Source organism: Lasioglossum baleicum, chromosome 11, assembly GCF_051020765.1.
Source record: "Lasioglossum baleicum chromosome 11, iyLasBale1, whole genome shotgun sequence".
NCBI lineage: Eukaryota > Metazoa > Arthropoda > Insecta > Hymenoptera > Halictidae > Lasioglossum > Lasioglossum baleicum.
Genome location: NC_134939.1, coordinates 15293927 through 15315277, shown reverse-complemented (window position 1 = coordinate 15315277; position 21351 = coordinate 15293927). Strand labels below are relative to the sequence as shown.

The 21351-nt window shown below is 36.3% G+C and overlaps 1 long non-coding RNA gene across 1 annotated transcript in view; it reads right to left on the bottom strand.

Moving 5' to 3' along the window:
- Nucleotides 1-316: 316 nt before the first annotated feature.
- Nucleotides 317-21351, bottom strand: part of LOC143213538 (uncharacterized) — a 118008-nt gene continuing 96973 nt past the window's right edge. The window contains exons 3-4 of the long non-coding RNA XR_013009991.1: nt 8992-9082; nt 317-8565 (exon numbers count right to left, since the gene is read on the bottom strand). This is a non-coding gene — a long non-coding RNA (uncharacterized LOC143213538). The remainder of the gene's footprint in view (nt 8566-8991; nt 9083-21351) is intronic.

The following is a 21351-nucleotide window of genomic DNA, read 5'->3' as shown; positions in this document are numbered from 1 at the left end:
AAAAATCAAAGTTGACTTTCAGAAGCCCTTGACGTGTTTACTGTAACAGGTTTTTATTCAAATAAATTCATCTACTTGACTTGAACGATACTACGAACACTTTCAAACAAGTATGAACAATTTATTAGTACAATAAAAGTGTTGTACTTGAAAGGGCAGATTCTTGAGGTAATTTGAAGAAACTCTTTCCTTTGCGAAAATGTTCTCCGCGGCTTTGTGAAGGAGTTTTTAATGAAAAACACGGACCAATCAGGTCGCGGCTACCATGGACGGATTCCGGCTCAATAGCCGCGCCCTGATTGGTCCGTGTTTTTTGTTAATAACTCCTTAACAAAGCCGCGAAGAACATTTTCGCAAAAGACAAAGTTACTTCAAATTACCTCAGGAGTCCCTCCTTTCAAGTACAACATTTTTGGGACACCCTGTATATCATTTAACAAATCATCGACAGTCACGTCTTGTGACGGTTGTGTCTTCCCAACTGAAGCAACATTAAATAAATAAATGTATGTATGTATGTATGTATGTTCTTGTTGATTCAGTACAAAGAAAAATCGCGAACTGTTAGAATGTTTTTCCTGGACAGTTTTCCATTTACCTGTTAAATATGGAGTGGCCATTACCGTTTGAGCGATATGTCGAACGTCTGCTCCTATCTGAGTGTGCATTTAGCGCGGGACACGTGACTGATATTCGTCAAATGCCATATGACTGTAATTTAAGCGCAATTTTAAAAAGGTAGTGCAGCGTTCCGAAGTCTTAGTGATTACGCTGAATAATTATGTATCCACCCGTTGTTACGTTGTTACGGCCGTCGGAATTATACGTAATTTGTAGTCATAAGTATACCTTACGTTGGTTTACTTTTGACAGTAACCCATACTTTCATGGAACCGTCGCTCCTATTCCGACCGATGACGTTCGCGTAGGAATCGTTATCCCTGTAATTCGTTTTGCACAAAGTCAATGACTGCGTCAGAAAGTTGTGTCGTTTGTTGCTTGTACTGTGTATCGCTTCGAAAATTCAAGTATTGTAAACTTAGACGAATATCTACATACAAAATTGACCTACATAAAACTTTAGCAGTTTCGAAAAGTATAGCATTTGGGGGCAAATTGATAAAACGTCGCTTTGGTCATTTTCAAACGTATTAACGATACCAGGAAATCTAAAGGGAGTTTTAAATATTTTAAGAACCTATTTTCTAGCTCTTGATTTAGGTAGATTCAAAGCCATTATTAATAAGATACCTTCTTATGTGAAATTATCTTTCATTGTAATACCTAGACGTAATAGCTAGTGAAAAACAACATAACGATTAACAATGCCAAATTTTATAGTTTGATACAGTTTTTAATTATTTTCGATCTACGAAAGTGATTACGTTAAGAAATGAAATTTTATGTAAATTCACTGGTTTTTTTTAAATTCATTAGCTTTGGAAGATCAAAGTGTTAAATTATAAAAATGCTTGAGAATTTTTGTGAAAAATTTGTTATAAATACCTATATAATGCCGGTGTAGCTTAAATAACTTGTAAGTATTTTTTTTGGGAAATGTATTAATATATACCAAGATAAAAGTGGAAAGATAAATATTAATTGGTGAAGGAGAGCTTCAAAATATGACTTGTAATGTTCGTATTTCACATACTTTTCTGCTTGCGTCATTTTCCATGGTATTTTATAAAGCAGCTTTTTCATCCGCAGTTTTAAAGGACGTTTTCACCCCGTGAATATGAAAACGGACACCTATAAAAAAATACGTGACGCACATTTTTCGGTGCTCTACTTGTTTGCAAAGTTTCATTATTAGACTATGAAGTTTATGCATTTACAGTGTTTACGAGCACACAGAATATGTGTAAAAAACAGAACGACGCCATGGACAAATAAGATCGTTACTTCTTGTTTATTATATTCGAATTTCTTAGAATAAATATTTTTAGTACTTCTTTTTAAATACACGTACTCTTATTTATTTATTTATATCAAATCGTGAATAGTTGAAACGAAAAAGAGACAGCAGGTTCAGACCTTCCATAAACATTAATTCATCTAGCAATTAAAATTAGACATGAAATGAAAAATCTCGATGTTTTTACATTTGTTTATGAGAAAATATGTAGAAAAAGAAATATACGAGAAGTTATAAAAATCTATTATGAACGTTCATTGGTATAAATTATAATGAATACAAGTTTTTACCGGACAAAATGGTTAAAAATGGTCAAAAATTCTCTTGGACCAAATTAAAAGACCAATGGACCATAGTTAATCTTTTTTACTACGACGCACCTCACCAAAAAATTCGGAAAAATCATGAACAATGCTTATACAGTATTTGACAAATAAAATTGACAAATGAAATATTTCACTAAAGTTTTAAGTATTAGTAAATTGTATTCCTTGGTAACAACTTGCCGCAATGTAAAACCAACTTCTGCTTCGCCCACACAACGACAAATAAATATAAAAAACCTATTACAATATTTCAATTTCAAGGTTAGAATTTTAAAATATAATAAATTTAACAATAAATTATTCTCTCTCTTTCTCTCCCGTTAAAATGAGAATATCTGTCTCCTCAAAATTGAAACTTGTAGCCTACTACATATTTATGCAATTGGAACGAAAGAGTGAACGGTTTGGTATTCGTGGGTTTTCTTGAGGATGATCATTGATCCCGTTCTACGCGATAGAACAAAATCGCAGGTTCGTTCGCTTTTTTGTCGATGAATGGGACAAGGATCAACACGTACGGTAGCCGGTAATTCTCGATGTTGCGAACGCTCGGCAGAGTGGCAAGCTGTCAGCCCGTCGCCGTGCTGTCAGTTTCCTGTCTGGTTGCTGTCTATCTGTCATTCACTCACTCAACCCACTTATTCGGGCAACCCATCTCCTGGACTTTTTTGGCACTCTCCCACCTCTTTTTTTTTTAATCCCTCTTTTTCGTGACTGATGTTCAAACTCGTTGGCCCCGTTACAACGCCACCCGTACGCATCTGCCCTGCGAAAATATTTTTTCGACTCGTGCTCGGCCGACCTATAGACGATACTCGTCAGCCACGGTGCCTTGCGAAAAATTCATTCCAGATGCGCGTCGCATCCACGGTGGCCACGAATTGTTTTCGATTTCCGACCAACCGGATAAGCCTACCGTCTGCGGTATTACTACACTGCTAATTTTTATGCAAATCCTCATTTTTTTATAGACTTCTCTCGCGAAATTAGAATTAACTCCTTCACATACAAATTAACACGTTTGCTGTCGCCGTTTGTTTCGTTGCTTATCTTCGCTGTTAAAATGTTTTACTAACACGTTGAATATTGGTTATTATTAAAGTTCCGCTGTCGAGCAACTAATTGTTGTTAATAACGCTGATCGTGATAATATGATATTATGCTGCATATTACGATTTTACATAGCAAAATATATAAAATTAATTTGATTACTGATGATCAAAGACTTTGTTTAAAGGTATCATTTATTATTAAATCTGTTCTAAATGGCATCTACTCATTTTTGTCATAAATGCATAAAATCTGTCGTTTATTATTTAACTTATCACTTGTGTAAGTTTAACAATGAAGTTTTGTATTTTATTTTCAATCTGAAAGAAAATTCGAAAATTCCCGATCATCGTTAACGAGAAAATTGGATTCGTGAATATTGTAACAGATTCGTGGAAAAAACCTAGAGGATATATTTTTCTGACATCCCCGACAAAAATTCGGTGAGCTATTTATCAGTTCATTAAATTTATCTTGATGAACGTTATCACCGGTTACGTAAACGAAATGAGAAATGGAAACGGCCGTTGTTTAGTGGAAAGAAATATGAAAATCCAACGACGCAGTCAAACGATACATAGAATATCTCGACCCCTTCACGCTCTTACAGACGGCTGGGGCATAAATCACGCGGATTTACGATCGCAGTTAAAAAGGGTAACGCAATATTTATAGTCATCTCGTACAGTTACATATAACAAATTGAACTTTTATATAAACGCGCTCACGCCCGAAGGCTCCACTGGCAGGTACAGATTTTAATTATCGATATCGATTTATTGCCAATACATATTAATGCAGAAGTAAGCTATCTCCCGTACCGGTGTTTATTCATATTGATGGAACCAGATTGAAACATAAACCGGATATGCAAACAACTGCAGGTTTAATCGTTCGACGGTGCCCGATAAAAAAGCCAATTTTACACACGAGCTAACGTAAAAAGTGCGTGATTTCGTCCTTGTCGATTTTATAAATTCGAAATCGCGCATTTTAACGATTCACCTGCATGAAACGCACGCTTTCCCAAACCGACGCGGCGTAATCTTCGACTGTTGTAATACAAGTTCGATTTATGGAATTACTCTCTTTACGGATAATAAGTGGCAATCAACATTAATTTATTAAGTTTTCGCGTGTGTCCGGGGATCAAAGATTGAGGGGAAAAAATTACCCTTTCTCTGCCAGTACCGCATGAGTCACGTGACATTCCACACAACAATTTCATAATCATGCTGTATCATGTGAGCATTATATGATTAATCTTGATTATAATTACACAACACTTAGTTAACAATTCTTCAAAGGTTTTTGTGAAAAATAGTTCATACCGCTTCTTCTTCATATTTTACAATAATAAACAATTTTATACTTTTTAAGTAATATGTTTTTAAAATACTAAAAGGACAATCAAAGGACACTAAAAACTTACCGAAAATACTTTTAAATTGATGATAGAACCATTAGGTCAACCAATAATGGAAATAAAAATTAAATTGACAACGAAATACATCTGCAGATTAAAATGGCTATTGCTGTATGTGTTTCGCGTATTGTCTATTTTTCTATTTTTAGAAAAATAAGTTTCCTGTTAATAAAGATAATTTAAAACGACATTATATAAAAACTGATGTATTTTTGTTCGGTATCTTTGGGATTAGCAGTTGCATAAAGCAGGAAGTCCCGTGCGTGTTAACTAATCCCTTGTTTAATTAACGAACGCGAACGGGTGTATGAAACAATGAAAACAGTACATCATTTCAACGCGAGAAAAATTATCTAGCGAGACGGAATTATCCCGGATTAAGCACGCGAGAGAGTCATTAAGGCATGATCCGGACGTTGATTGCGCTCAACGTAAAAAACTAAATATAAGGTAACAAATTGTGTGCCGGTCTGGCTCACATTGACGAAGACGTTGCGATAGTTGTTGACAAATATCACCGGGGGAAAAAGAAACGAGAAACCGGAACTCGCGCTGACTAATGACGCCATCTATTTCCTTTTATATCTCGCATGACGTTACAAAGGACCAGCCATCCGCGTCCCCTTCTGAATCTTTGACGCGTATTCATACTGTAAATGTGTCCACCTCGTCACATTTCCTTTCCTTTCCGTCCATGTCCCGTATCGCGTTAGTTTCATATACACTTTTATACAGGGTGGACTAATAACTATGATCGGCGTGAATATTTCGTTAACGCTTTGCACTCCGAATTATTTTTCAATTTTGTTTAAAGGACAGTTCCTTGACTGCTGCATTTTTTAAATAATTTTGTTTTGAACAAATTTACTTTGAATAATAGTTCTTTTAACTGAAACTGATATTAAATCTAGCTTTACAGTTCTACACCGTTCCAGGTGCACCATTCTTATTAAGTTTGCGGCGCGGCGCACGCTGAGACCGTTGCCAGTATAACACTCGTTTTTATCCTCTGGAGTCTCCATAGTTTTTATCTAAAGCACCGTGTTGTTGTACAAACTAAAACGAAATCTTCTTGAACAACTTGTCGTATCTAATTTGACATGTGATAGTGGTGTAGTTTAAAAATATAAATACTGAAGAAATTATAAAAATTGCGATATGAATAATTGCGTAAGATATGGTTACTATTATTTGCGATACTAATTATGATCTAAAAATGTGGAATAACTAATAAGTTGAGTAGAAATGTTAATTTCTTTGATTAAAATCGAAATAAAGCGAAAATAAACAGTAATTTTAAATTTCTCGTAAAGTTAAAAATAATTTTGTTATTACAATTATTTGCTATAGGTTCTTATATTAGAGTAAATGAAAAGAACGTGATCCTAGTCTGAGATGTACACAAGGTACCTTATCTTAATGTTTCCGCATAATTAATTCCCCAATTCGTGGTCATTAAAAATAACGTTCCAGATGAAATTTAATCCAGTCTAAAGAGAACATTCATAATTAGCAGAGATTTGCTTCAAACGAATGAAAAATCAGTCGTGTCCAGTTAATACAGTGAAATCAGAGTGAATTTGAATCCACATTCTCCTTTACGTACCTTTGTTATTTTTTGAGTGTTAATTTTCAGTGATATCATATCTAGTAGAATCTTAACAAATTTTTATGCATTCCACAGCGTTTTTAATAAGGTATGTTGTATCAGTAGAATGTGGTCGGCGAATGAAATATTATCTACATTTTGACAAACATGGAATTTCGAAAACTTAAATAATTCATTTTAAGGAAGCTATGAAATTTTTGTAATTTATGTTTACTTCACATTGTTCGTTCTGAACGTCAGTGGCTGTTTTACGACGGTCTCTTGTTGGAGAACGTTATACTGTGGACAATACGATCTTCTATCATAGTAATTTTATGGCGGGCACGTTTATGGTACGCGTTCAATGCTTTAACGTTTCTCATAAATTTCAGATCTCTTTGAAAATATTACACATGTTAGTCATTTTCTATACCATTTAATTTCTGCGCGGCAATTTTCAATTTAGCATTCCTATTACTCAGTTAGTAATTGCTGTAAAATGTAACTTCACTGAAAAACGTAGTTGTTGGTGTACTATACGTGTCACTCGGCTGAAGTACAAAGAGTTAATGACGCTCTGGGTTTCTGACACCCGCGGTGCAGTTCCAGGGTTAAAAAGAATCGTCCAGTGGTTATCGAAACGCAAAATTGGCGTCGGACGGTGTAATCGACGCGACGCACAGTGGTGCCGAACGCGAATCTAGCTGGACAAAAATCAAAAATCACATTTTCGCAGAAGAGCGCGAAACATGTTGAGACTCCTTTCTAAAGAAACGGTTGGTAAGGGTCAATGATCATTGGACTGTGGATTTTATGCATTTATGACAAAAATGGGTACGTACAATTTAAAATTAAAAAGATTTAAGGCCACCAGTGTATTAGTTTCACCTTAATAAGATAATTAAAAGAAGAATAAATTTGTTATTTGTCTCCTGTGTCTTGCAATCAATGCAAACATTTTTTATTTTGCATAAAAAGATGCGCAGTCTAATGATCATTTACTCGAAGAAGTGTTGTCAAATGCTTTCAAAGCAGGTAGAAAATTAGCTTCTGCGTTTGTATAGACCTTCACGAACATTTAAAAAAAAATTCCAATTGAATCGATGAAAAGCTGAGTTGTCGTCAGATTTTTGTTCAAAAAGATCGGTTTCTGGCCCACTGTGCCCCATTGTGCGACGTGCCCGACTGAAATCAGAATTATGTAGATCAGTCAAATGTCCGCGGTCTAATGGGAACGAGATCAGAAGAGGTTTCGGGTTCGTCGAGTAGTTGCAATCAATTTAGGGGTGGGGCGGATGTAACGAATTCCTCCGAAGTGCCATCAATTCACCGGTTTCCTGATTGCCGGGTAGACGGACTCGGGTGAGTAAACCGCGGCGTATCATCGTCTTTGCAGCAGGGCGTGAAAGGGGTTTTACCGAATCTCTGGCAGCATTCCCGGAAAAGTCTGAAAGGAGGAAAAAGGCTCGGCGTGGCGCGCAAGGACGCGTCGACGGGAGCGGGAACGGGAACGGGAACGGACGAACAGAAGCAAAGGAAGGAAGATGACTGCTCGGTTGAGTAATGGATCAATTTATTTGCTGACTGTAGGTACCTACCGGGGGTAGTAGATACGTATATAGGCGGCGTATAACAGGCCAGAGAAATGGCTACGTTGGATCCCCCGAGTGTCGGATAGAAAGATGTGCTGCGGGATACGGGCCGCTAGGAGACGATTTTGCTATCCCCCTCTGACTTGCCGTCCTCGGGATCCGCTTCTTCCGCTCCAACCATCGGCATTCCTTCGTCTTACCCTCCCGTCACCCGGTCTTCTCTACTCCCTCGTCTTCTTTCTCTCTAACACGTTCCACGGCACAGCAGCCTCTTTCGCGAAGAAGATCGTATTTATTTCCACGGTGGTGAGAATGGATAGCGTGCCGGTGATCTATGTCCCAGTGCAGACACATCTCATTTACTCCGCGAAGCATAATTCCTTAACACTTTTTTGGGGAAAAGTGCTCGTATATCTTGGTTACGCCACGAAGTCGCGCGAACTCCAACGCCTGGCACGCTCGTACGAGCAATTCCGACTCTCTCCCTCTGTATCTTTCCTCGATATTTTATATTCGCCATTTTTCTTTCGCCCGATGGCTCCGGTTTGATTTAGGCTTCGCAAGCTTCCGCTTTGAATCACGCCCCGGCTTTTCGTCGGTTTCAATCGTTCTCGGTAATCGGAGTCGGTCTTCCGATGACAGAGAGTGTCTTGTTTGTGCTAACTCTGTTCAACAAACTCAATTGGTCAGATTAGAAATTATGTACAGGGTCACATTTTGTTTCCTGTTTATCAATATTTTATTCAAAATCATTGGAAGGCGTAGTTTAATTATTTATTTAAACCTCTTCAATAAAATATTACGTTAGACGAGTGAAACTTTTACACGAATATATTAACACATTGCCGACCGGTGATTGTTGCATAATTTTGAAAATCTATGGTACAAGGCTAAACACTTTTTAATGGAACCTTCAATGGCAACAGCAATTTTCAATGTGAACTAACAAGTCACCCTCAATAACGTCATCTAATAGTTTCATTGAAGATTGCAATGTAAAAGATTATTTCTATGCTTCCTTCTGGTAGAGCACAATTGTTAAAGTGTTAATATGTTGTTTAAAGAAGTTTAAAGAGGTAAATTTTGTGTACCTCCAGCTGTCGTCAGTTCGAATCGTGTTCAGCAGCGGGAGTCAGTCGTTTGACAATAGAGAGCGACACTGGCTCCATTTCGCTGCTAATTCTGTAACAATTGGATTAGTAAGTTTAAAAACTATACAGCGTATCTCGTTTTAAAATCACAGAGTGGATATTTCGAAAAATATGAACGATATAAAACCGCACAGTTTAGATTTTTTATTTCTTTGTAGTTGTCCTAAACACTAAGTCGTGATTTTCAATCATTAATAATTTATATCTGGTTCTTCCAAATGTGTTTCCGTTGAAAACGGTTGGTAATTAACCTTCCTCTGCTTAAGGATTATTATTAGAACTGAAGTTATTAGCAGGTTTCGCGATTAACCAGTTAGTTAGTAAGTCATAGCTGCTAGCTACACGATTGAGTAGAATTGAGATTTTTCTGGCACTCCATAAATGTGTCGCCGTATAAAGCAGACACCCCGTATAGGATGCAAACACGTAAAAGTTGATTCACACTCTCCATCTAACTGGCAGCAGGAAATTGTCCGTCAGCCGTCTGTCAAAACATTGTTCAATGGGTTTTGCATTCAGATATTCTCATTATTCGTCACCGTCACATCTGACCACCACACCGTCAGCCGGTGCCCAGTACTCTCAATGGGAGTGTTTTGACAGTCTCTGATAGACACTGTGATCAGTCAGTCACATGCTACCTGTCAACGGAACTCAAGATATTATGTTACATTATTACGGAGTAAAGGATTCGAACATTATCAGGCGTATCGATATGTAAGTAATTTGGTAATTATAAAGTGACGCATCGAGAGACAACATTGTCCATTTTCTTTACGCGAAATGGTTGTTGTTTTATGGTTGCAAGTGAATACAGAGTATGGAGAATATCTGTGATAATATTTTACAACACAAAACAACAACCATTCCGCATAAAGAAAACGGACAATGTTGTTTCTTGATAACAAACCAACTCTGACAGAGCGCCTAAAATTATAAATAATAATTATACAGCTCAAATATGTTGTATAAAATTAAGTTACTAACATTACCGAATAATGTTTGCGAATTTTCTTGATTTCCATGGATCAAATGTAATAAATAAGACGACAAAAAATTGTTCATTGTTCTGCTAATAATTTTAACACAACGCGTCTGCCTGCTTTAATACTTGGCGAAAATGTAACACGAATAATTAATCTAGATGAATTACCCCTGGCTAATAAGATTAATTATTTATATGAAATAGGAACCATAATTGTTACGCATCCGCAACAGCGGATCTTGATGAAAATTAATGGCAACTCCCGCAATATTTTCAGCTAAAAGTAAAAAGAAGCTCTCGGAAATGACGATAATAAGAAACTAAAATTGCGAATAATAAATGAGGCTGAGAGTAGAAATTCGGCTTACTAAGTGCAATCTACCTAATTAGACTTCTGTCTGCGGTAAAGCTTTCGCGTACTATTATTACCATTACTTTATGTAGAATTGAAATTCCGAGGTATGAATGTTGAATATAAATTAAGTGTGAATTTCGAGACTGTAATAGAGTGAACCACAAATTGGAAGATCTACCGATGAAATTACGTTTTGAGTGCGAACTACAGTAATGTCTCGATATATGCAAAATAGATGTACACGATATGGGCTGTTTATCCCCAGTACCGCGGAATTTAGTCTTTCCGAGATCCACGATCACCGAAAAGTGATAACATGATACAAGATTAGACGTATTGTTTAAACAATACTACTCTAATGAATAAACTTGTTTGTTTCGAATTATTTGTGAAACTTTTATCATAGAGATTTTCTTCTTGCAGAAAAAACATCATCAAGACATTACTCTACTGTTAATCATTATGTTCGAATAAACTTCTTCCATGAACTGTGAAACGCTCTGCAAAAGTGCACGTTCAAAGTATTATATTATTACATAAATAATTTCAAATTAAATCATTGTATAAATGTTCAACACTCTTAAAAATTTGCTTAAAAATAGTGCTATCGTTATGCTCCACAGTAGGAGTACGCTGTTAAATAAATGGATAGCATGGTTCGAAGACGTTTAACGATTGTAAACTACAATGAAGATTGAACAATGCATTAGCCTGAATGCGTGGTAATTTCCTATATCTATCGAAGTAAAATAAGCGCGAGCAATTTGACTTCATTATGTAAAACAGTTTTGAAACGACATAGAACACGTCCTTACCGGACGGGGCTAGCATTTCCTTATTTCTTTGTGGAAAGGAGCGTGAATAAACGGTACGCGGAAAGGTAAATGCAAAACGGCTTGTTTTAACGCTCGGAATGATATCAGGGTCGAAACGTATATAAATTGTTCGATACGGGGCGGCAATCAGACGTCGAATTAGAAGGTTGTCGATTGGCCGACGCCGCAGGTGGGTATTTATGTAACATCGGGAGTACCTGTATCGCTATCATTAATAAATAACGGCATTATGCAAATGCGCAATTTGTCTCCGGCTGGCAGGCCCGCGCACGAGCCCTCTCCGATGTAGCCATTTTAAATATAAAACGAAAGTACAAACGTAACGCATGGCAATTTATTTCGGCCCACTGTCACGGCGCGGTAGAGCCGGTGGCTCACATTTATAATGAGAAGACAAATGATGCGTTACGATGTGTCCGCATGCCTGTACAAGCGTGTATGAGCGCAATGATGACCGGCCATTAATTTATTGCGCGACACGACACGATGAGGCTAGGGCCCCCGTCAACGAGTTTTTCGTGTCGATGTCATTTTCGTTGTACTTTCGCGTTCTGCTTGTTTTATTGCAGACCTAAATAGAGACGCACTGCCTCTCTCCTCTTCCTCGTCCTGTGACAAATCAGATCTAGTGTAACCTGGATTTTCTATTTTTCGTTGCCCGCCACCCGGATGGATATTAATGGCCAGCAATTTCTACCTGTCTCGAATTAATTGCCTACAGTTATTTGTATTCTTTGTCGATGAAAGGATTCGAATTCAGCCGGGAACCTTGCGTTCGCGTGACAGATATTTGAACGTTTTCTTTCTTTTTGCTTCTACTGCCATTTAACATATTATTTATCTACCGGAGATACTCTCATCATTTTTGAGAGTTCACGGTTCATGATTATATGAAATAATTTTTCAAATAGAATTAAAATAGGAAAAAATAAATATTTTGCCTTCAATAAATTTGTATAATTCAATGAGAATGTATTCTCGCAGACGAGGCAAACATAATTGTCAACCATTCTCATATTTTTATAATCTCAGGATTTGAAAAAACACTCTTCATAAAAAGTAAAAATAAGACCATGTTTCTTCTGTCTCGATCACGAAAGGACTGTTGTTCACATGATTGTACATTTTCATTGATTGTACAAAGTTTCATTATTATTTATCTCTTGCCTTTCTAACAAACGAATTAAATCCTCAGCATTACGTGCATTAAAGCGAAGGAGGAGCTCATTACTGCGGCACGAAAATCACTAAGAATGTCCCTAATACTGCGGTATGAATTGCAACCACTTATATAAAATGCTACTCTTTTCTTTATTTACGAAGTTGTAAAAATGATTTAGATGATTTGTTCTATAAACTTAGCCGGAATTATATAAATTCATCCTGAGTATTTGTTTAATGGTTTAAATGACGGTTCTCGAGAAATAGGAAAACGGAGTAGAAATACGCTGAACAAGCTCGTGCTAATTGACGTATCGCTGGTCATTAATTCCACTAAATTAATTAGCGCATGCATTCTTGCATGGAAAACAGTAATCAACTGCGGCGTACGTTATCGTAATGCGATACGTCGGTAATTCTTTGACCTACATTTCTCACCGGATTAGTATTTTTCATGTTTATGCATCAACACTGAAAAATAAGCAGCCACGCACCGGAGTGAAATATTTATGCGAATAACATTGTTAATGTAGATTTACAATCTAAGATTTCCGTTGTGCATAATAGCTCGATTAAACTTGTGCGCGTATCTATTCCACGAAGCATCCTGTATGCAAGCCCCGGCATGCATATTATCCCACATTGCAGATTAGTTGTTACCAGGAGTTTAGCGCTAACTTCATATGTGCGATAATCTCAAGCTTATAGAGGAAACCACGTATCATAGCGTTATATTATGGGATCTGCAGAAACATGCTAATTTATATGATTTATAAATCTTTATTTCTTGACGGAGCTAATAGAATAATTTCGCAAATAATATACAGTGACGTCCAAAAAGTATTCGAACATTAAGCTTGTAATTAATGTAACTTTTGAACAGTAGTTTCTCCACAATGTGGAGAATACAAACTTCAATCCAAAATATATAAAATGCAAATTACAACAGTATTTCTTTATAAATTATTCACGTTCTATAAGCTTCAGAAGAATTCCAAGAGATGTTCTTATATTATTTTTCATTTACCAAATCTGTTTATCGAAAATATAAATTACTCAACACGTGCTTGTTCTTCCAATGGATACATACAATTTTTATGTTTGCTAAAGAATTTAATTCATAGTTTTCTTCTTGAGACTAAAAATAGTAAGTAAGTTCATAATATTATAAACCTCAAAAATGAGTTTAGAAAATTGTTTTAAAATAATATGTGAAAGAAACAATTGTTTTTCTCACGGTTCGCATTTCGAGTGTTATAAACGTTTATTTTGAAGACCTGAGCGAAACAGACGAGCAATTTCACTCATGTTATTTGCACTTTATTTCAATTCAATACTGTGTGCCGATAGTTATTTCCGAATTGAAAGAGTTACAATGTTTGAAAGGTAAATGTTTGATCACATCATTTGCTGACACTTTGTTTGCGAAAGTGTGTACAGAAACCAGAAAATGGGGCAACGTCCAGAATAGAAAATAAATATACAACGCAGATATGAGCACACAATACCATTCCATAAAAATAGGAACCTGTCTATTTTTCGTAGCAGAGTAAATTTCTTTTTAAGACTACATGCAAACATTTATATGTATATGCTTAGTTTTCTCATTATCCAATAAAATTTTATCAAATCGCTAGATTAAAGTGAGTATTTAAATCAGTACAAAGATTAACAGCAGTTACGTTTTTGTTTTACTCCTCTTACTTGCCAAGGATGCAGAGAAATCTCATTTTGCCTAAAGATTCGCAGACTAATAATCACCTAGCACTCACAAATCTGTAATTATACGATAATAATTAGACAGCGGATCTTTGAGCAGAATAAAATATTTACAGATAATTTGCAAGGAAGTGTGTTGAGTGGAGATAAGTAAAAATATTTTTGTCTTACCTAAATAATCTTTCTAACGTTTTCACGAATTTAAGTTTCACCTATTTCGTCATAATTGCATAGAATCCGTTGTCTAATAATAATATTAAGCTCGTAACTTAGGAGAAATTACGTGCACCGTCCGAAGATTTCGAGTGATTTTAGAATTTTGTATTCCGAGGCGGTAAATTGTAAATGGTAAATCTAGCGAACAATCTCGCGTTCCCCACTTTTCTATTTAGAGAGGATTATAAAGCAGTTGAAATGTAAGATAATTCGTAGAGCAAAAGATTAATGTTAGCGTATAAATTTAGTGATTTTTATCTGGATAGATAAATCATATTTCATGTGTAATTGCGCTGGCGGCATCAAATCAGTTGCGGTAGTTAATGATTAATAGTAGTTAATAACTGGTTGTCTAGAAATTTATTCACGATTCCTGTTATGTTGGACGGTGTAAATGTAAAATGACCTATTTATATATAGTTTCAGTACAGGAAATAACGAACGTATCTAATGAAGATTTTCCAGTGGAAAAAATCGGGAATGATGAAAATGAATTATTGCTGTAGTACACGACCGGACAGAAGTACCATTATGAATCATGTAATACAAGACAGGCTATCTTTCCAGATTTAATAGAGTGTAAAATATCAGTTACAACGAGCGAGATACACACAATAATGCAAAATAATAATAATAATAATAAACTAATGAGATGCACAGATACCGGTTCCCGATAAAAGCGGGATTTGCACGGGCCATATGTTATTTTCATGCGTTCCGCGTGTGCATGTAGATAATTAAGATTCTGATTTAGATTTTCCGATCTGGTTCAATGTATATACATGTATACGTATCTAATTTATTTAGATATTTGAATTGGTGCCACCAGTTCTTTTTATCTTTCGAGATAATCGGTAAGAAATGAATTTAAACAGGAATGTCCAATTTGCATTGATTACGCGGCACTCCGGATATTTAATTGAACATTATCGAGCCCAAACGTTCGTTGATTTAATAATCTCCAGCGTGCACTCAATTATTTCTTCGCGATTGCTTCATGCATACTGGAACGATACTGTAACATTTTCAATTCGTGCATGAAATAGGTAACGTAGAAAAATCATTTAATGGAACGAGCAAACGACTTAATTGCACCGACGTTCGTGTTAATTAATCTAATTTGAATTTTACAATATTCGAGAATTGGATAGACTGTACGCCGACCGGGATACATTGGAAATCAGATAAATAAGAGAATGATTAAATGTTTAAATATAATTATATATAATATAGAATATACAATTACGTTCCAATTTTATAATCGTACTATCCATTGTGTATCAACTATAACTTTTGTGCGACTATAAGAACACCCATTATGGATGATTTGAAATTTCTTCTGCTTTTTAAACGTTTAATCAAACCGGAAATTTTCATTTTGAATCAAATTACTTGCCATAATTTAATAGTTGTTATTGTTAAATACATACATAAACTAAGATTTACTATAAAGTAAGACTTCTTGATTAAATATGTTTCTTTTGCCAAAGTAATTCCACTTTAAATGGGGATAATAGTAAAAGAGAGGATGACTATGTTAATGAGTTGAGTTATTGCCAGGAAAAAATTCAATTTACTGTCAGCAGACAAACGAGAAACGAGATTAGTTTAGCATAATGTTAGATTGAGCGTTGCGTAAGGTTCGAGTAGAAGCTGTTGACTGCGTGCGACGCTTCGGAATCGATGATGAGTGATTGAAAAGAATTTCTTGCCGATGTGTCAAACATTTATTTCGTACGCTCCGGGCATGGTAATTAATTGCTCCGATCAGAAGGCATTAAGAAACTGCGCTATCAAACCGCTTATTAAGTATGCATCGTCCGACGTTCCCCTCTAAGGAAATGTGGACCCTTGGACGGTAACGATTGCCAACGCTGCAGAACTGCTGGATTGCATGTACCGAAAGGTTACCGGTAATAAAATACTCCGTGTCTAAAGGCTATTAATGTCTTAGTGCAACGCCAAGCATCGTTTCCATCGACACTTTATTCCTATGCGTACTCGCGTCAAAGAGACCTCGGGCCTTTCTACTGGGGTCTTACAGCGATACAGTCGGATCAAAATTAAGTGGCCGTTCAAGGTCGTTCGGTATTAAAGCCTGCCGCAACATTTAATTGGCTTGATGTTTCGCACGTTGTTTCTACGACGAATTTATACAGAGTGTCCCGTAGGTTCTGCCTAGAACCTTTCCTCCTACAGTGAAACTCAATTTATATGAGCCCATCGGGGTCTACATCATGTAACTAGTCAACCATATGATAAAAGGCCACTTAATCATTCTACTTATGATTTTCCAGTTAAGTGAAATCAAATATTCATGGAATGACGTTTTAACGAGAAAATGGTACTAGACACAAGTGACGTGAATATATTAACATTAAATTAATGAATAACTACTACAAGATACGATAAATATCGCCTACCATTTTTGCTTGATATTTCTTCTACAATTTTTTACTCTCATGTACGGAATAGCTTTGCGTACAAATAAAATAATATGTTCCACACTAAATTTAAGGATGTACATATACAGGGTGAACTGTTTTAAAGACAAAGTCGAATGGGGCACACACAACCCCATAAAGATATGTATTTTTGTGTTATTTTCTTTTAGAGATCACAAGCTCACCTTCACCTCTTTAAATGGGACCTCCCTTTTTTAAACACCTGCGATGGTGGTTGATACTCGAGGCTATTCGTGGTCACAGACTCACTCTGTATAACACCAGGGTAGTTTAATAACAACGTTAAATTTTCTCAAATGGTTAATACTACAAGCTGTTAAAATCAGGACCACCCTTTTTTAAACCCCTGCGACGATGGATAATACTCAAGGCTATTCATGGTCGCAGACTCACTCTGTATAACACCAGGGTAGTTTAATAGCAACGTTACATTTTCAGAAATTGTTAATAATACAAGCTGTTAAAATCAGGAATTTTAATAATCTGTCCTTTCCTGTAGGAATGCACACTCAAGGTCGTTCAAGGTCACAGGCAGATGACACGTACAAGATAAGAGGAAACGCTAGAATGAGTAAGTGTTTTTACGGTTCTATACTTTTAAAAGAATCGATTTTTTGGCCCGTTTTCACGAGCGAGAGAGAGCGCGCCCTTAAGTATGTTATCCGCGGTCGAACCGGAAACAAATCACATGCATCGTCGGGTCTCGAAACCAGGTGCTAGCGAGCAGCAAACTCCTTCCTGCGGTTGTGCTAAGCTTTACATGTCGTATAAAGTTCACGGAGCGATTCATAAAGCCGAATGGACTCTGTTGCGGAGAAAAACAATTTCCGGCAAAACAGGGAATTAAGTACTTATCTTTACGAGCGGCCGTGCAATTTTCTGAAAGAAGATACGCCGGCCACCCTCGGCACGGTGCGGCGGTGTACCACAACACCACCACCGTCGAGGCAACACCGACAACACCACCACTCAGAAAAATATATCGCGGCCTCGATACCGCGTTTCAACTGCATAACGCGTTCGCAGTTTGTTGACTGAAGTTATTCCTGACGGGCCAGAGCCGCGAAGGAAACCGGTGCCGCGATAAGGCCAAAGGAAGAAGCATTACCACCTCGGAGACGTCGTCGTCGTCGTGTCATTCCACCGAACAGGTGCATTTAGATTTCACGGGGGAACGGCAAATGGAGGGAAACGAACGGCTCTGACAAGTGTATATCGATTCAAATACACACGGTTAATTGCGACGCTTTATCCAAATGACTGATATTACCCATTCGTTTCATTTATTGATACTTTAATCACACCACTTATACAGGCTGTCGCGCACGTTTAGAAACCCCCTCCCCCCGATACGGTGTACTTCCACGGCTGGAAATCCAACAACATTTTCATGCGACAACCGGCCCATCAATTTTCTGCAGAAAGTTTTATTGAAAACATTATCGAAAAATTGAAAATATTACACGTCCAGTAAATTCTGCAGTTGTAAAGGAGATATGGGTAAGTGGGAATGTAAAGTGAGGAGGACGAATGCGAAACGTTTATTATTATGTGGATAATTTATCTTTGAGTAAGTGAAAAGTAGTAGAAAGACGCGCACAACAAGGATGAATACGAAATGTTGTGTTTGGTAGGAGTATTATCCAATTATATTTTGATTAATATTTTTTAATCATTAATTTTGTTAGTTTCGGTCATTAACTACTTCAATAACCTCTTCTTCATTTACCATTTGATTTGGCAAAGAGATTGAAATAACAGATGATTCAAGTGGAATTCTATTTTTAAAAAAATTAGTTAATTTAAACGTCAAATAAAAATGTTTATGTTATTTATAAAATAGAAATAGATGATTCAAATGATTATTTATTACCTTATTTCAACCAAAATGTGACCAACCCTGTCGTGAATAATATTGTAATTCTCTCATAGATGGTGCCTCTTGCTATCGTCTATTAAATAATATTTAATACTAATCGGATGACAATAAAATCGAAAAACTTCAATGCTCAACCGTAGATATTATAATAGAATAAGTTTTTGCAGCTTCTCTTCCGTAGGTACACATAACTTGAGTTTCTCTAGTATTTCGTATAAATAATGCATGAATAATAGCACTATTTACCGTTTAAGCATTTCGCTTGTTTAGAGCTACAAACATTAGATTACTCATAGGAGTGCTAGGCACGGTTGGGGCCCCTCAAACGCTTTCTTCCCCCACCAATGTTCCCTCTGTGCAGCGCGCACTGGAAGGGGACAGTGGACGCTACTGTGGGGACCAGGGTTACCATATTCTAGTCTCGCCAGGCCCCTTACCTTTCCGCTCCTCGTTGCGCAGCGACGCCCGCCTTTGCTTCTCCCACCGTACGGGTACGGTACGCGTCAGCGTTAGTGAGAAGAGTGGGGGAAGCAACGGCGGGCTTCGAAGCACAGCCGGGCGAGGGGCGGAAGAGCAAGGGGCCTGGCGAGACTCGCATATGGCAACCCTGGTGGGGACAGTCTCGCCTCAATCGAAACAAAGGTGCCCAGCACTGAACTATATCAAACACTGATGCAAGTATTGTCTTGTTTTGCTATAGTAATTTTGTTGGCAGTAAGACGACACAAAACGGTGCTGCCCATTTAATTATTGTTTTAGTTGGCCGTTGATAGTTTTGTATACAATTGGCCGTGTAATACTGTCACGGGCGCCAAAAATTGTTGTCCTATAAATACCGAGTAGTACACACACACAGAAGTTACATATTATGTAGTTAGATCTATTCAAGAAGGTGTCGCGTGTCCGAGGGATTCTCAAAATTGACTATCTCGAAATTGATGCTCCGTACAGGGAATTGCATTACATTTTACCGATTTGTTTATGTAAATTCTCCATTATTGTATAGTGTTATTGATTACAACGTTTAGTACGTTATTAGAGGATACCGTGTAATATTTTACCTCGGTGTTGAAAATAATTTTTGGATTTCCGAGAATGCCGTTCAATAAATTCTCTGCTGTTCGTGGCAGACATCTTGTAGTCTCGAATACTTTGCATTTTCAGATACAGGCATGTATGGAAAATTACGTAAAACCGTAGTAGGTGGCACGTAGTATATCTACATCATCTCGTTTTGTGTCGTCGACATGCAAATGAGATACTTTACGCCTATAATTTTACATTAATCCATTAGTCAGTTACAAAGTCACATGTCAGCAGACGCAATGGCCATTATATCCTATTAATAGGCCATTACATAGACGCACTTGGAGTTCATGAACATGATTAATGGAGAGAAATGAACGCTCGGCTAACCATGCATCGATCCTTGCATGTAATATTCCTGTTATTGCATTAACAAATGCCTATTATTTATTATACTCCGCGATCAATTAACCATTAGGTATGAGCAATTCCTATTAATATACAGTAAGGATTGTTTTATAAAATTTCATCTAATTCTACTGCTCTTTTAACAATGTACCTACATACAATTTCATTTAAGAAACAATTGAAATGATCATCTCATCAACTAATAAAATTATAGAATTGCATGGAATGTTTACATACACTTAGGATTATTATCTCACCATTTTTTTGCATTTTCGCTTACAAAATGTGCCCAATACAGAGTCGTAGTCATACACTAGATTTAACAACCGCTGCTCCAATATTACATGCATATTGTTCTCGCTAAAAAATACCTTATTACTTATTGTATTATTTTTTTATAACAAGAATATTAGGCATCTTATTATTATTACTGAAATTAATACTTAATCGATAGAACTGATAATCCTTACATACATATTGTAAGTCGACGCAATCGATAATAATGTACTTTACCGTGTGTGTACTCCTGTACTCATCATAACAGTTGAAATACTACAATGTAGGCGAAGGGCTTTATGTAATAAGAGCAAAAGCAAGTATGAAATTACTTTAGAGATTCACTGTGTATAAAATAATAAGAGAATCGAATTATTTTTCATACTTGAAACTTTGAAAAGAATTATTAATTACAATTTGAGATACAATATAGCGAATAAATGATTTAAATTACATTCGAACAATTGTAAGAATCGTGAATTAATTTGTACACATACTAATTTATCGTCCCTGTAGTAATAAATCTTAAACGTTCCCTGGCAACAAACATTTATTAAACAAAATGAACCCGAAGAAAGTAATCCATGGCTTACTATAATAATATAACTTCCAATAATTCTAGTTTTCGTAGTACATAGTTAAAAATCTTCTAGTTAGAAGAATGAACTGAATTATTTAATATATTGGGTTGGAATGAAAGTTCGTATTGCTTTTAAATTAAAATTCAAAGATAAAATTAAGACGTTTAGGTACAGATTTATTCATTAGTTTTTGCCATTTTTGAGGTAACTTATCACGTTAATGAATAAAAATATCTTAATTTTATCTTTGAATAATTTATCTCATCACCAGTTTATCGAATCTTAATGAATTAAAATACAATATCGAATAAGTTTCGGTAGAAATTAGGGTTGCCAGATCTTCTATATTTGATATGAGTCTTCTATATTTGAATTTGATCTCCTATATCATAT